Genomic DNA, 15,581 nt, shown 5'->3' with positions numbered 1-15,581 from the left:
TCCGCCTACCGCCGAGACAGGCCTTAGGGCGGCATTAGTCTCTTGGAGGGAAGTCGGAAGTGAGCCTGTAGTATGCAGTCGTGAAGAAATATCATAGATGTACTCTAAAAGAATAACCCTGACATTGTCCTAGAGGACGTAGCTGCGAGACAACTCCCAACGGTGGCATCAGTGTCTTGGAGAGAAGTCGGCATGGAGGCTGTCGCATAAAATCGCCGAACAATTTCTGTGTCGCATCGTCAATGTCAGGGTGCTAGGGTTACAGCAAACGGGCAGCGGTGGAACTGTTACAAGCTACCGGTCTCGCATGAGCTGCTACATGCGGCAACTATAGCCGCGCCAGTATCATAGATGTATACTAGCGGAATGACTCAGACGATGTCCTCCTGGCTTATGCAATAGTCCAGAAACCACCTAATGCAGAGATAACTCCAATGGTTAGCTTAGCCTCTTGGAGAGAAGTTGTCTGGGAGCCTGTAGTATGCAATCGCGAAGTAATTTCTGTGTTGCATCACAAATATGAGGTGGCAAGGTTTACAGTAAATGTGCAACGGTGCATCAGTTACAAAATACTGGTCTCCCATGAGAGGATCCATGCAGTGACCATTGCTGCGACAGGATCATAGATGTCCACTTGACTCCAAATATGCAATCAACGTTTATGCAATAGCCCAGCACCCAACTAATGGCGAGACAATTCTTGAGGGGAGCATTTATTTCTTGGAGTCGTCTCTTGTGATTACTTTTTCTTTGTAGACTTCGCCTTTCAACCATACCCACACGCAAAGATCCAAATGGGTAAGGTCCGGGGACCTTAGTGATTAAGAAACGTACCTATATCTACCGATCCATCTTGCGGGGAATGTAAGGTTTACATTATGTGTCACATGACGATTGCACCGTGCAGGAGCCCCATCATGCTGGATGAACATACGGATTCTTCTAGCCAAATGAATCTCTTCCGATAATACTGGAAGCTCATTTTCAAGGAAGTGTAGGTAGCGGGGTACTGTACGACGTTTCGGCAACACAATAGGGCCATTCAACTGATTGTCTGTCAAACCATACCACACATTTACAGAGAAGCGTTGCTGAAAATGTGTCTCCACAATGTTATGTGGGTTTTCTCCAGACCACTGACGTGAATTACGAGTGTTATTGATGACGTCACGAATGAAAGTGGCTTCGTCAGTGAAGAGGGAAAATGGGATTACCTGGCGATTTTTAAGTATCCAATGACAAGATTCAAATCGTATATCGTCATCTCCTGCTCGAAGGTATTGAATGAACTGTAAATGATACGGATGGAACCCCTGCAGCCGGCCGCTGTGCCCGAGCGGTTCTAGGCTCTTGAGTCCGAAACCGCGCTGCTGCTACGGTCGCAGGTTCGAATCCTGCCTGGGGCATGGATGTGTGTGATGTCCTTAGGTTAGTTAGGTTTTAGTAGTTCTAAGTTCTAGGGAACTGGTGACCTCAGATGCTAAGTCCCATAGTGCTCAGAGCCATTTGAACCATTTTTTTAACCCGTGCATGCGTAATATCCACCATATTCTTGTCCATGGAACACGTGTGCTTGTAGAAGGACTACGTTCTACCGGCCGAATAATGTCTATTGCTTCATCCACAGTCTGTTCATTTACATATTCAGATGCATTGTCACTGCCGGGCACTGTACCAGTCTCACGCAGTGTATTGAACACACGAGTAAAAACGCTCTAATCTGGTGGTCTGCGGTTAGGAACCGTATGCCCTATTCTCTACAAGGAGCAGCAGCTTTTCGAGTACAAAACTCATACGCAAATACCATATCGGGATACTCAGCATGCGTAAATGCGTGCGGCATATTACATGCTACAGTACAAAAGACTTGGCCAACGAACCACAACGTAAACGAAAGCACAACTTCACAAAGTGAAAGTCACCACTCTGCTGCTGACATTCGATAAATACGCCCGCAACAGCCGGTGTACGAACACACGATACGAAAATGCATTGTGTGTGTGTGTGTGTGTGTGTGTGTGTGTGTGTGTGAAATCTTATGGGACTTCACTGCTAAGGTCATCAGTCCCTAAGCTTACAGACTACTTAACCTAAATTATCCTAAGGACAAACACACACACCCCATGCCCGCGAGAGGACTTGAGCCTCCGCCGGGACCAGCCACTCAGTCCATGACTGCAGCACCTAAGAACGCTCGGATAATCCCGCGTGGCCGAAAATGCATTGAACTCAGCTGTAGTGGACTGACAAGACAGCCAGTTCACAGTGACGGGTAACCGAAAGGCACGCGTTTACACACGCCGGCTGGCGTTAGGTCTGAAACAGGATACGTAATGAATGCTATAAAGAAAAGTACGTAGCTGCTGGAATACTTAACTTTAATCCATCATTTGTATACAGCATTCTTGATGATACAAGTGAGACTCTCTCCAGAAATGGTTAATGGCGCCTTGCTAGGTCGTAGCCATGGACTTACCTGAAGGCTATTCTAACTATCTCTTGGCAAATGAGAGAAAGGCTTCGTCAGTATAGTCGCTAGCAAAGTCGTCGTACAACTGGGACGAGTGCTAGTACGTCTCTCTAGACCTGCCGTGTAGTGGCGCTCGGTCTGTAATTACTGACAGTGGCGACACGCGGGTCCGGCATGTACTAATGGACCGCGGCCGATTTAAAGCTACTACCTAGCAAGTGTGGTGTCTGGCGGTGACACCACAATCTCTTTATTCAGTAACAATTGGTCACATGTTATATGAATATTTTATTGCAGTTCGTCTATACCACCACCTCCTAAAATATTTACCATTCCTCCTGACACACCCTGTTTAATTAAATGCCATTCCTTGTATTATAGAGCAGAAACGATACGTATCATCAACAGGTGAAGCATGTTACGTTAGAAACGAAATATACATCTGCCTGCAAGAGGTGACATTTTTCTTACCCCCACCATAAACATCAAGGATTGTAAGTGATGACTTGATGAAAGTATGCAGGGCGAACATAATTAAAATCTCCAAAATGGCAGCGACGGATTCCTGACTGGAAAAGGAGGAAAAAAGCTCCTATGAACAGGTGTCCGGAAATGCATAATTGCCACGGTAGATAACGCTGATTAATGACAGTTCCCCAGACCGTGTCCCGTGTGTTCCTTGCGTGTTGCAGCCTTTGTGATTAACGCAGCGTACTGTAACCAGCAGATCAGTCCAGTCTTCGTTCGGTAACAAGCCGATATGGTGTTTATGTACGGCCAAGCTGATGGAAACGGTCGAGAGGCAGCACGGCTATACCGAAACAAGTACCCTCACAGACACCAACCACATCACACAACGCTTCAAGCCGTTTTTGGGCGTTTGTGTGATCGTGGGTCCTTTCAGACGAACAGGCAAGGAGGCGCTGACTGTGCGTACATCAGAGTTGAAGATCCGGGTTCTGCAGGATATGAGACCCGAAAACCCAAATAAGAATGTCATGATAATTTAAAGTAGGGAACAGTGTTATCCTGACAGATACGACAACTTTGACAATAACATAACATCTTAAAGTTTTGATGAACACCAATTTCAATAATTACTGAGTATGTCATGATATAGAGGTAGAAATAATGAAAGTTTATTTTTAATTAGCCATCCAACATCTCAGTAATAACTGCAAATCAGTACGACGAAAATTAAGTCCAAAGTAATATGTCGGCCAGAGACAATATTTATTCGAAAAGAGAGTTATAAACGCAGCGAAAAGGAAATTCAATGCGTCTACAATGTTCTATCATGGAAATGTTAGTCGCTTGCCAGCTTGCTTGCTATCAAGTCGTGAGAAAGCACCGTTTGTTATAGCACTACAAACGGAACGCTACGAAACTGTTTCTATTTTTTTAAAAAGTACTACTGCGTGATGGAGATGCGTGGACTTTGTTCTCAGTTATTGACTTGAGAACCTTAACTGAAGTGATATTCTGATAGTGTACGACGAGTTAGTGAACTTTAATTATTGGAGATATTATTGTTGGAGTCAACCTCCATCAAAGTGAACAGTTACAACGAAGAATGGACATAGTATCGAAAACTGCAATATCTGATTAGCCTTGAGTAGGAAACATTAATACGACCACACGAAGATAATACAAATACGCCGATTGTAAAAGCTGTAATTGTCACGAACACCGAACTGAAAAGAATCGTAACTGATCTGATCCATCGGTGTGCGTGTGGTGTGATGATTATAAGCTAACTGCTGAGAAGGAACTATAAAAATTGTTCGTCAGTAATGGAAATCTCACGTGTTGGCTCCGTCATTAATTGAACTGTGTGATAGTTGATGATCAAAATTACTTAATTGTGAACATTTTGCCGGCCGGGATGGCCGAGCGGTTCTAGGCGCTACGGTCTGGAACCATGCGACCGCTACGGTCGCAGGTTCGAATCCTGCCTCGGGCATGGATGTGTGTGATGTCTTTAGGTTAGTTAGGTTTAAGTAGTTCTAAGCTCTAGGGGACTGATGACGTCAGATGACGTCAGTCCCATAGTGCTCAGAGCCATTTTTTTTGTGAACATTTTAATTGAAAGAGTGACTCGATGAACATTAAGCATTGAAAGGAGTGTTTTGCCGAAATAATAATACGACGCACGAAAGCAAGATACCATTATAGATTGTCTCTGGATTTGCGTCGTGCCGTGGTGGACAATTCTGCCTAACAACGTAACAGCAACTACTGATACTGAACCGCAAATGAATTTTTCCTCGCTTCAGTGGTGTGAAACGATGCCGGTGATGAATCATTCACTCAATACTGCAATAACTAACCGGGCATAGCAAATCATCATAAAACAATAACAGACATTTAAAATCAGCAGCTCGCATCGCTGAGAAGACTGTGTGAACTCGCAAACGGACTTTCATACATTACGCGAGGAACAATTTTCTTTAGAGATTTTCAGGTGCTGTTCCACGTTATCCGACGGGGACAACCATCACTGCGCGTAGCGCCTCCATTCCGCCGACAGAGCTGTAGCAGTAGCGGCTCAACATCAACAGCGACAACAAAAGGAGAGGGGGGACGTCACACCTAGTGTAAGCTCCAGGCAAGTTGAAACGTCCCCTCAGAAAATTTTTTATTAATGATTGTGCTGATAAACCTCTTACGTTATTTGCTTTTCAAACAGCTGAGCAAAACTGAACGTACTCAGACATTACTCTCTTTACTTATTCTGATCAGCACTAAACCGACACACACTATTCCTAGCTCAACGCAATCTGACTTTCAACAATCCCTACAAAAGAATGGCCCTGTGTAACAGTAACGTATAACTTTCATGAATCACTTACCTCACAAAAATCTTCGTTACTCGAACTACCGCAATACAGCGAGCGCCACTACTGCCAGCTAAATAAAAGATTCTAACTGCTGAAGGCACTAACTACTGATAGGCATAGTCAGCAAATGAAAGATTTTGATAGAGAACAATGTATTTACCTTAATCATGTTCCAAAGTCATCATATATATATATATATATATATATATATATATATATATATATATATATATATATATATATATATATACAGGCTATTACAAAAGATTGAAGCGATTTCATAAATTCACTGTAGCTCCATTCATTGACATATGGTCATGACACACTACAGATACGTAGAAAAACTCATAAAGTTTTGTTCGGCTGAAACCGCACTTCAGGTTTCTGCTGTCAGAGCGCTCGAGAGCGCAGTGAGACAAAATGGCGACAGGAGCCGAGAAAGCGTATGTCGTGCTTGAAATGCACTCACATCAGTCAGTCATAACAGTGCAACGACACTTCAAAACGAAGTTCAACAAAGATCCACCTACTGCTAACTCCATTCGGCGATGGTATGCGCAGTTTAAAGCTTCTGGATGCCTCTGTAAGGGGAAATCAACGTGCAGTGAGCGAAGAAACGGTTGAACGCGTGCGGGCAAGTTTCACGCGTAGCCCGCGGAAAATTGGCTCCTGCCAGAACTGGAGACCGACAGCGCCGACTTCATCTTTCAACAGGATGGTGCTCCACCGCACTTCCATCATGATGTTCGGCATTTCTTAAACAGGAGATTGGAAAACCGATGGATCGGTCGTGGTGGAGATCATGATCAGCAATTCATGTCATGGCCTCCACGCTCTCCCGACTTAACCCCATGCGATTTCTTTCTGTGGGGTTATGTGAAAGATTCAGTGTTTAAACCTCCTCTACCAAGAAACGTGCCAGAACTGCGAGCTCGCATCAACGATGCTTTCGAACTCATTGATGGGGACAGGCTGCGCCGAGTGTGGGAGGAACTTGATTATCGGCTTGATGTCTGCCGAATCACTAAAGGGGCACATATCGAACGTTTGTGAATGCCTAAAAAAACTTTTTCAGTTTTTGTATGTGTGTGCAAAGCATTGTGAAAATATCTCAGATAATAAAGTTATTGTAGAGCTGTGAAATCCCTTCAATCATTTGTAATAACCCTATATATATATATATATATATATATATATATATATATATATATATATATATATATATAAGTCTATGATATCTAATATTACAAATTTACTCTTTCTGATGGACACACGTCCAGATCGTCCGCTCTCAAAATTCTGTCGTTTCTCTCCCCACATCAACCACTGCTGGCGGCTCACCTCCAACTGCGCAGTGCGCAACGCTACGCGCTGTTCACATCCATCTGCCTAACACTACAATAGCGACTATTGCAACAATGCCAACCAGCCACAGACTTCACACAGCACAGTCAGTGATTTTCATATAGAGCGCTACGTGACGTTACCAACATAAAAACCTGAACAGCGTACTTACAAGGTGACCCGCCAACATAGTGTAAGCCAAAGAACGATTAAGTGTACCCTGCATGAAAGCCACTACTATCTCTGTCACCTGCAGCGATTGCAAGATTATCAGCAGCGGTCGGGGGAACTGCCATTCGTCAGCGCCGTCTACCGTGGCAACGATCCGTTTCCGGACTCGTGTTCATAGGACCCTTTTTTCTTATTTCTAGTGAGGAATCTGTCCCTGTAGTTCGTCGGTTTTATTAATGTTCACCCTGTATACGACGAACACATTTTTGCCCTAGAAAGGCAGTGGGTGCTCTCTTCACAGTATTGGCCTCGACGCAGAACACACATACACACCGACACACACACACACACACACACACACACACACACACACACACACACACACAGGGTCAGAGACGTGTTTGTAGAGGTGGAGCGCTGTCACACATTGGTATATACGAGTCCAGTACAGAGAGCAATCGGAAGCGAGTGCGCCCCAAATGCTGCAATTACCGCCGCCCCGTGTTTACATGTTGTCCTGCACAAAATTGAGACCGACCATCGGCCGCTCTGAACGACAGCAGCTTTGCCGGCCAGCTGTGAGCGGGGTCGCCCACAGTCAAAACTGCTACTCTGTCCCTTCCCGTGATATCGTTGAGCGGGCACACCGGAAACGTCCACAGTGGCTGCCCTTCCAAACCTGTCAGCTCGCAAAGAAATAGAACACATTGTTCGCGTGTATCCCATTCAGCGGAGGATCGTCAGGAAGTTTCAGTTATCACCTCGAAAAAATAAAGGTACGTAATCAATATCTCAGCCCTGATAGCGTACACACTGAATATTCCCGCGTCACACTACCGCAGCACACCAGTAGAGGATTCAGTTCAAAATGGCGCAGTGCATTCATAAAGTAGAGTATAGAGTGCTAATTCGTTTTCTGCAAGAACCTATGCGCCGGCCGTTGTGACCGAGCGGTTCTAGGCGCTTCAGTCCGGAACCGCGCTGCTGCAACGGTCGCAGGTTCGAATCCTGCCTCGGGCACGGTTGTGTGTGATGTCCTTGGGTTTAGGTAGTTCTAAGTCTAGGGGACTGATGACCTCAGATGTTAAGTTCAATATTACTTAGAGCCATTTGAACCATCTGAACAACCTATGCGTAAGGAGGGCAACAAAGGTCCCATTACATGACAGTCTTTACGTGTCGCAGACTCATCCAGTGCGGTTAAAGATGTCAGAATGAGGAAGAATGTAGTGACACACAATGTCGAAGTGCTCAAGATCTTACTGAAAAGCGAAAAAAATTAACAAAATAATCAAGAAGGCGGTTCTTGAGTTATCTGGGAGACGTATGTGTTATGAAACGTCCCCATAGAACAATTTCTGAATTACTGTGCTGATAAACCTCTTACACTATTTGCTTTTCAAACAGCTGAGGAGGAAAACTGAACGTACTCAAACATTCACTAAAGTGACACACAATATTTTTAGCGCAACGCAATCTGACTTTCAAAAATCCCTACAAAAGAATGGCCCTGACTAACATTAACCTATATCTTTCACAAATCACTTACCTCACAAAAATCTTCATTACTCGAACTACTGCAATACAGCGAGCGCCACTACTGCCAGCTAAATAAAAGATTCAAACTACGGAAGGCACTAACTACTGATAGGCATAGTTAGCAATTGAAAGATGTTAATAGAGATCAAACAATGTATTTACCTTAACCGTCATAATATATATAGCAGTTCATGACATCCAGTGTTACAAATTTCAAAACTCCGCCATCTCTCTCCCCACATCCACCACTGCTGGCGGCTCACCTCCAACTGCCCAACGCTACGCGCTGTTCACATCCAGCTGCCCAACACTACAATGGCAGACAACAATGCAAACTAGCCACACACTGCACACAGCACAGCCAGTGATTTTCATACAGAGCGCTATCTGGCGTTACCAATAAGAAAACCTAAACAGCCTACTTACAGTGTATTCACACATACCTTCTGCTTCTGTATCCTACCTACCGGAAGAAGTATGATCAGCTCGCGACTATAACAACACACTTTTGTCACAGTGTCATTTCTAGCGTCACTTCGTCAAATAAGCATAATAAAGGCACGGGTATCACTGAACAGACATGTGTCAGTCGCTGGCATGGTTTGTGAGGCAACAGTGCATTCGATTCGAGCATCTGCCACCTGCACGTCTCACTCATGTTGAACAATGGACTTCTTGCTGATACTTCAATCGTGATGATCATCATCATTTTCCAACTCCAGTTTCCCGGGTCTGGTGTACAAGCGCTGGCTTCCCAGTTGTGTCCTTTCTCCTCCACATCCTACCTTACAGTCTCTATCCAGTTTTTTCTTGGTATTCCCAGTCGTCTTCTTCCTACGAGGTTCAGGTTGAAATACCTTTTCGCAGGTCTTTGGCTGTTGATTCTCATTATGTCCCCATACCACTGAAGCCTGCGTTTCTTTATGACACTGGTAACAGGAACCTCAATACCAGTTATTTTTGTGTTCACCTCATTCCTGATTTTGTTCTTTCTAGTTGTTTCATTTATAGTCCTAATGAATCTCATTTCTGTCGCCTGAATTCCGCTGAGGTCTTTGTTTAGTAGCGTACATGTTTCTAAACCATATGTTAGGACTGGTACAAATTACGTGTGGTACATGGTCACTTTTGCTTTTCGAGGCATTTTATCATCCCAGAGAAGATTTCGCTGATACTTCAGTAAGCTATTGCGTATGTTCTCAAAGCTCGGCGTGCGGATACCGAGCGAAATAACCAATTTCACGGAGTACTTCAGATTATTCCCGATTTCTGCCGACTGAGGACTGGGGCGATTCGCGATGTGGAGAAAGCGAGCAGGAAAAGTGGAGTGCATATATAATTTAGTAGCCCCTCCAGGGTTCAGTGAACTTTCTGACCGTAGCGTTGTAGACTCTTTTGTAAGTGCCGCAGGTAAAGTGGCACTTCCGACCGACTAGTTTTGGACCGTCGAATTTCTGACCATAGCGTCCAAAACTACTGCGCCAACATTGATGGCTAAAATATTTGTGGTCGGCCGGCCAGATAGTGGCCGAGCAGTTCTAGGCACTTCAGTCTGGAGCCGCGCGACCGCTACGGTCGCAGGTTCGAATCCTGCCTCGGGCATGGATGTGTGTGATGTCCTTAAGTTCTAGGGGACTGATGACCTCAGCAGTTGAGTCCCATAGCGCTCAGAGCCGTTTGTGCTCGGAAACACCACGCTGATGTGACGGGACACGTGGTCCACGGTCGGAAAGTCCACGACATCCTCTCGCGCCAGTGGTTTTGTTCTGAAACCTGATCTCCTCCCATGCAATGTTCAAACAACTAACGGGAATTCAGTCAGATAACGTCCTGGACAACCGTCGATATTTCGACATGTGAAAACAGTCATTTTACCGGCACAGGGGTTGGCTGTGCATGGCAACAGGTGTCATTAATGAGTTTCAATAGTTTTTAATTTCTAGTAAACCTATTTACAAAATTATAAAATTTACTAAACCTGTAAAAAAAACGATGAATGTGTAATTTAATCTTGTATTCACGACGGCGTGAATATAAATGATTGAATTAGTTGAATGTTGTATCAGTTACTTATTTTTTCAAGTTTAGCATGAAGCGTTTCGAGAAATTATTCTCATTGTCAGATGCAAATACTTACGTAAGTACTTTGACAGATGTTTCCATTTGTGTTGTTTTCCTCTCTCGCTCATTAGTCGCCTTTTGGAGGTTGTACTGAAATTGGAAAATCGGACAAATAAATCTTGATTAATTTACGTGCTAATGTTAAAAGCTAGTATTTTTGTTTGTCTGCTTATCACTCACAGGACTTGTAAAACTACCGTTGGCTACCGTAGACTGTCATAAGTAAGTGCAGACTACGGTAGTTTTCCCAGTTAAAATCTTACCTGCGTTACGTGTACACTAGGTGTGATGCATTCTCATCAGGCATTACCTCATTTCGATCGCTTTGTTAACATCCGTGATCATTGTCTTATTACATCCTTCTCGAAACCGGAAGCGTTGAAGCTTTTAGAAACTGTGTGAGGGTAGATAAAGGGCTGTATAAGTTACTTAACATTAGTATGCAACCAGCACTCTTCAACATGCGTCAACATTCGGAAGTGCGGGAATTGTACAATATAAGAACCATCAAAAACAAGACAGAAGCCACGTGTAAGTACTGAAGAACCATATATCACAATGCAGTGTCTATTCGTCTTTGACACCACTTTCAGAAGTGTAGATTATCCGTAACCTATAAAAAGTGTGGCTCAAGAACCTATACAGAGATCAGGAAAACGTTAGAGGACCACTTCTGAAACAACTAATGTAATATCGATGTCTACTGTGTCTGAAGAGCAAGCTAGTCTCTCGAACGCACCATCATCAGTTCTATAGGGAACTCCTACAACAATTTCTCAGAGATGCAGACATAGTCGTCGCTGGACCTGTTTATGCTTCAGGAGACTCCTAATCAATATTAGATACCCAATACTGGATGAGAGCCTTTCATTTCATTCGTCCTGTCTACGAGCCACCTGACCACCATGCTATACGTACTGCGATGCTCAAGGCTGAATATAAACGTGTCACTGACAGGATTAATCGACCAAATTTCAGGCGGATGGACGGATGTGTCTGAACATCAGGGGATTAATTTCATTGTCACAGCACCAGAACCAATTTTCTTCAAGAGTATTCGTCCTAGTTGGTGCATGGGTGCAAACAAAGAGGACAATTTATCGCCTCAAACCATACCACAGTAATTCAAGAGAGAGGGTACGAAAATTTCGTAGCGGTGACCACTGACAGTGCAAGAAATATGCAGACTGCCTGGAGAATAACAGAAGAAGAGTACACGGAACCTGTGTATGATATTCTCATCAAAGACATGATGACTGTGCTCCAGGAGCTATTCGAGCTCGGTCTGCACCTCATCCTCTGTTGGAATGTAAGCAGAAAGAAAAGTACTAAAATTCGGCTCTAACGTCAACACTTCCCTCACCAACTTGTTGGGCTGGAGCTTCAATAAGTTTTGAGAGCCTACAAACAATAGAGTGGCTGTTCTATAATCTATTGTTCCCCCTTCAGTTCGTTTCGATAGCAAAGTAAGAAGTGCTGTCGTAAAGGAGGATACATGGGATATTTTAACAAGCCACTCGCTTACTACGACCACTGTCTGCTCCCATTACCCAGTTTGAAGCAGACAATTGTCTTTTGTGAGGTGTTCATCATCACTTTACTAAACCTCCAGTATAAGTGGACACTATAAAAAACAAGAGCTCAGTATTATCTCCAGAAACCGGCTATGCATTAAATCTGCAATTACAAACAGAACTAACTCCATCTGCACGCCTACCCATGCTGTGACAAATCTGTTGGATCCACAGTAAAAAGGCGCTAGTCTGAATGCTGAATATGAAAGCGTTGTACTGCAGTCCACCATCTCTTTTGTTCGGATATGAAAGAGGACGTGTGCTACATAATGTCGCTGCTGCTTCTGGACGTGTTTCACCCTGAACAGTCAGCCGCTGAGCTGTCTCGTCAGCAAACTTCTCGCTGTATCACCATCAACAGCTGCAAGGGAGCGAAATTGATGGCACATAGGAGGGTCCGTAATAAAATGAGGAACAGGCTTTCTGCTTGTCATCTTACCCTCCCACACATCACCATTAAATTTCTCTTAGTCTCTTCATTACTTTCAAAAGTTTCGAGAGGCGTAAGATATACAAAACACGAACTTTTTTACTTAGCTTCATTTTCTCTTGTTGTTGGCTGCAGTTCTCGCTTCTAGCGGTACATTTTTGCGGCTGAAATTTTGATTTTGGTAGGTTCTTGTTGATCTGAATAATGTCTGAAGATTTGCCTGTTTTACTCTTGAATTTTAGTCACATTTTTCAATATCACACCGATTACAGTTTCCACTTCAGAACACAAAGGCACATTGTTAAAATTGTAAATACGTCTGTTTCCATCACAGGCATGTCCACTACTCCCCACATTCTGCGGTACTCACAAAATTCTAAAGACTTCACAATGACAAAAGAAGAATCATCAAGTTATATCATTACTTTATAAATGAATCCAGAAATACATTTAATAATTAGCATTAGATTGTGCAATTAGTAATATGAATTTGAAATATGTCAGATATTTTGTAATTTCAAATATTTCTAAAGGAACAGTAATTTTAACTGTACATAAAGAGTACTAACGAATTAATTTCTTTTTATTCATTTTAGCCTGAAATGTTGCACATCGTGTACAAAATCAAATGAAATTGTTTTAGTGAATCAGCTAATGTCACAAGCTGCGACATCGTCGCGAAAAAACACAGTGACCCGTATATGTAATAAGTGTCCTTTAATTTACGTCTATGGTCACAATCTTTTTTGTTTAACACATTACCGGTTTCGGTCTTTAATGACCATCATCAGATCTGTTTTATGAAATAGTTCATTACCGGTTTCGGTCTTTAATGACCATCATAAGATCTGTTTTATGAAACACATCTGATGATGGTCATTAAAGACCGAAACCGATAATCTGTTAAACAAGAAAGATTGTGACCATAGACGTAAATTAAAGGAAACTTAGCTGAGATAATGTTAACCTATAAAAGATTCGGAAATACTTCCATGGTATCGCCTATTTCTACAAGAAATGTGATACTAGAAGAGGGTCTCTCATTACATCTTGCAACAGCCAAGGAATTACATTCCGTGCAGTGGAACTTACGTTATGCAATAAACAATGAATCTGTGTCTTCAGAAACTGTAGGAAGCTCCACTTGGTATATTACAGATAAGGTCGAAGGCACTGTTACTGATATGGAGTAATGTAATTTTGAACCGAAAAGTACAGTGTTTATTTTGACCACAGTGACCAAAGTCATGATCAGAAGCACTGTTCATTACTTTTGAATTTCCCATTAATTTTCTTAAGTCGCTGTATTTTGTACTGAAAAATTATCTACAAATTCGAATTACTTTCATGAAAATTCCTGTCAAAACTACTGCCATAAATTTAAAGAAAACAGTGTTAATTACTTTACATTTGCAAGTAAATGAAGTAACATTCGTAACTGAATTTCACAGTCTTTAGTCACATTTCTTGTTTTTAATAGAATGAAATGTATATCCCTAATAGTTATCTTTTCCAGTATCACTAAACTGCAGATATGCAAAATTATAGCTTTTTTGTACTATATACTTATCCTCTTCTCTGTGTCATAAAAATACATAATATTTATAGCAAACCTCAGGTTTATTAGACAGTTGTTGGTTTGCAACATGAAACAGAGGGATGTTGTAACATAAATAAAAACCAATAGAGAATTATCATGTAGCCCTAGAAAACGCAATTTCCTCAAAAGAATGTAAAATAAAACGACACAAAACAAAACAAAATCAAACATCGCTTCAACACTTCGTGAAGCTCATATAAAACATGTTTCTGTTATTCATAAACAACTTTGCATTTGCAACTAATGACAGGAAACTCTTGCTTTTGAATATGATGGAAAATGTTTTAGTGAGTACAAAATAATAATAACTATATAGATTTTTTTCGTGTTTGTGCGTGTAAACTGTACTTGTACGAAAGTAACTCATTTGGTTTTATGAAATCGCAGAAGTTAAGCTATGTACTTATTTTTATTACTTATAAAATGTAATTCATGAAAGGAAGGAAAATACACAATGGACTGATACATTGATGTATACTTATAATTACTCAAAAACTCAGTCAGTTTCTATGAACTTATTTCAAGCATTCAAGCATTCAAAACAAACAAATAATGAGAAGTAGTCGGCTTCTAGTTTCTCTCTTACACATTCTTTTATGTTTCTTTCCCAAGCAATGCTACCAGTACTATCGGTAATCCAACCATTTGGTACTTCATTTGCGTGCTATACCAAAGTACCGAATCGTAGGTTTGGTGCACCGCAACTTTACTCACACTGTTTGTGAAATTTAAATGGGTTATAAATACACTCAGAGGTGTTACATTTTCTGTTGATTTCATTATTTACAAAAAACCGTCACTTAAAAATTTTATCTAACGATTACTGACTAATACTGACTTTAAATTCTCTATTATGCTTTGTATTACTCTTTGTACTATTCTGTTACAAGTGCTCAGTATAGTCTGTGACTAATGAAGATATTTATGGAATTTGCTACAGTTTTATAGACAGAGAAACAGTTGAAAAAATTAACAGATTCACCATCGAGCTTGTAGTTGAGAATTATTTTTCCCTTTGCTTTTTCTGAGGTACAGAAATTTTCTCCTCGTACTTTAAATCCATTGTATGCGACTTGTGGAAGTGATTGAGCATCTTATGTTGAATGGGTGTCCAATGGCATTTTGTTTGTACGTGTGTCGCTACTGCTGCTTTTGTGCATTGGTTAAGTGTGTAACATTTGAAGTGCTGATTCTATCTAATGTGAAAGTTCTTGTCAGTTTATCCGATATAGCAGCTTGAGCAAGTTTTACATGTGATTTTCTTATATTCGTGAGTCTAAGAATTTATTCTTTTCATTGTTTAAGGTAATCACTAATTTCTGTTGTAGTTTGTCGTTTGTGAATAAAGCTACTTTCACTTTGTGTGATCTAAGTAGGTTTGCTATTTACTGATAAATGTTTCCAACAAAAGGTACGCTTGCAAAAATTTTGATTGCATTATTAATTTCTTCTAAAGAGCCGACAATGTCTTTCTTACATGCTATCCCTTTCT

The sequence above is a fragment of the Schistocerca cancellata genome, chromosome 6, assembly GCF_023864275.1.
Source record: "Schistocerca cancellata isolate TAMUIC-IGC-003103 chromosome 6, iqSchCanc2.1, whole genome shotgun sequence".
In the NCBI taxonomy this organism is placed as follows: Eukaryota; Metazoa; Arthropoda; class Insecta; order Orthoptera; family Acrididae; genus Schistocerca; species Schistocerca cancellata.
This window is presented reverse-complemented; position numbering follows the sequence as displayed.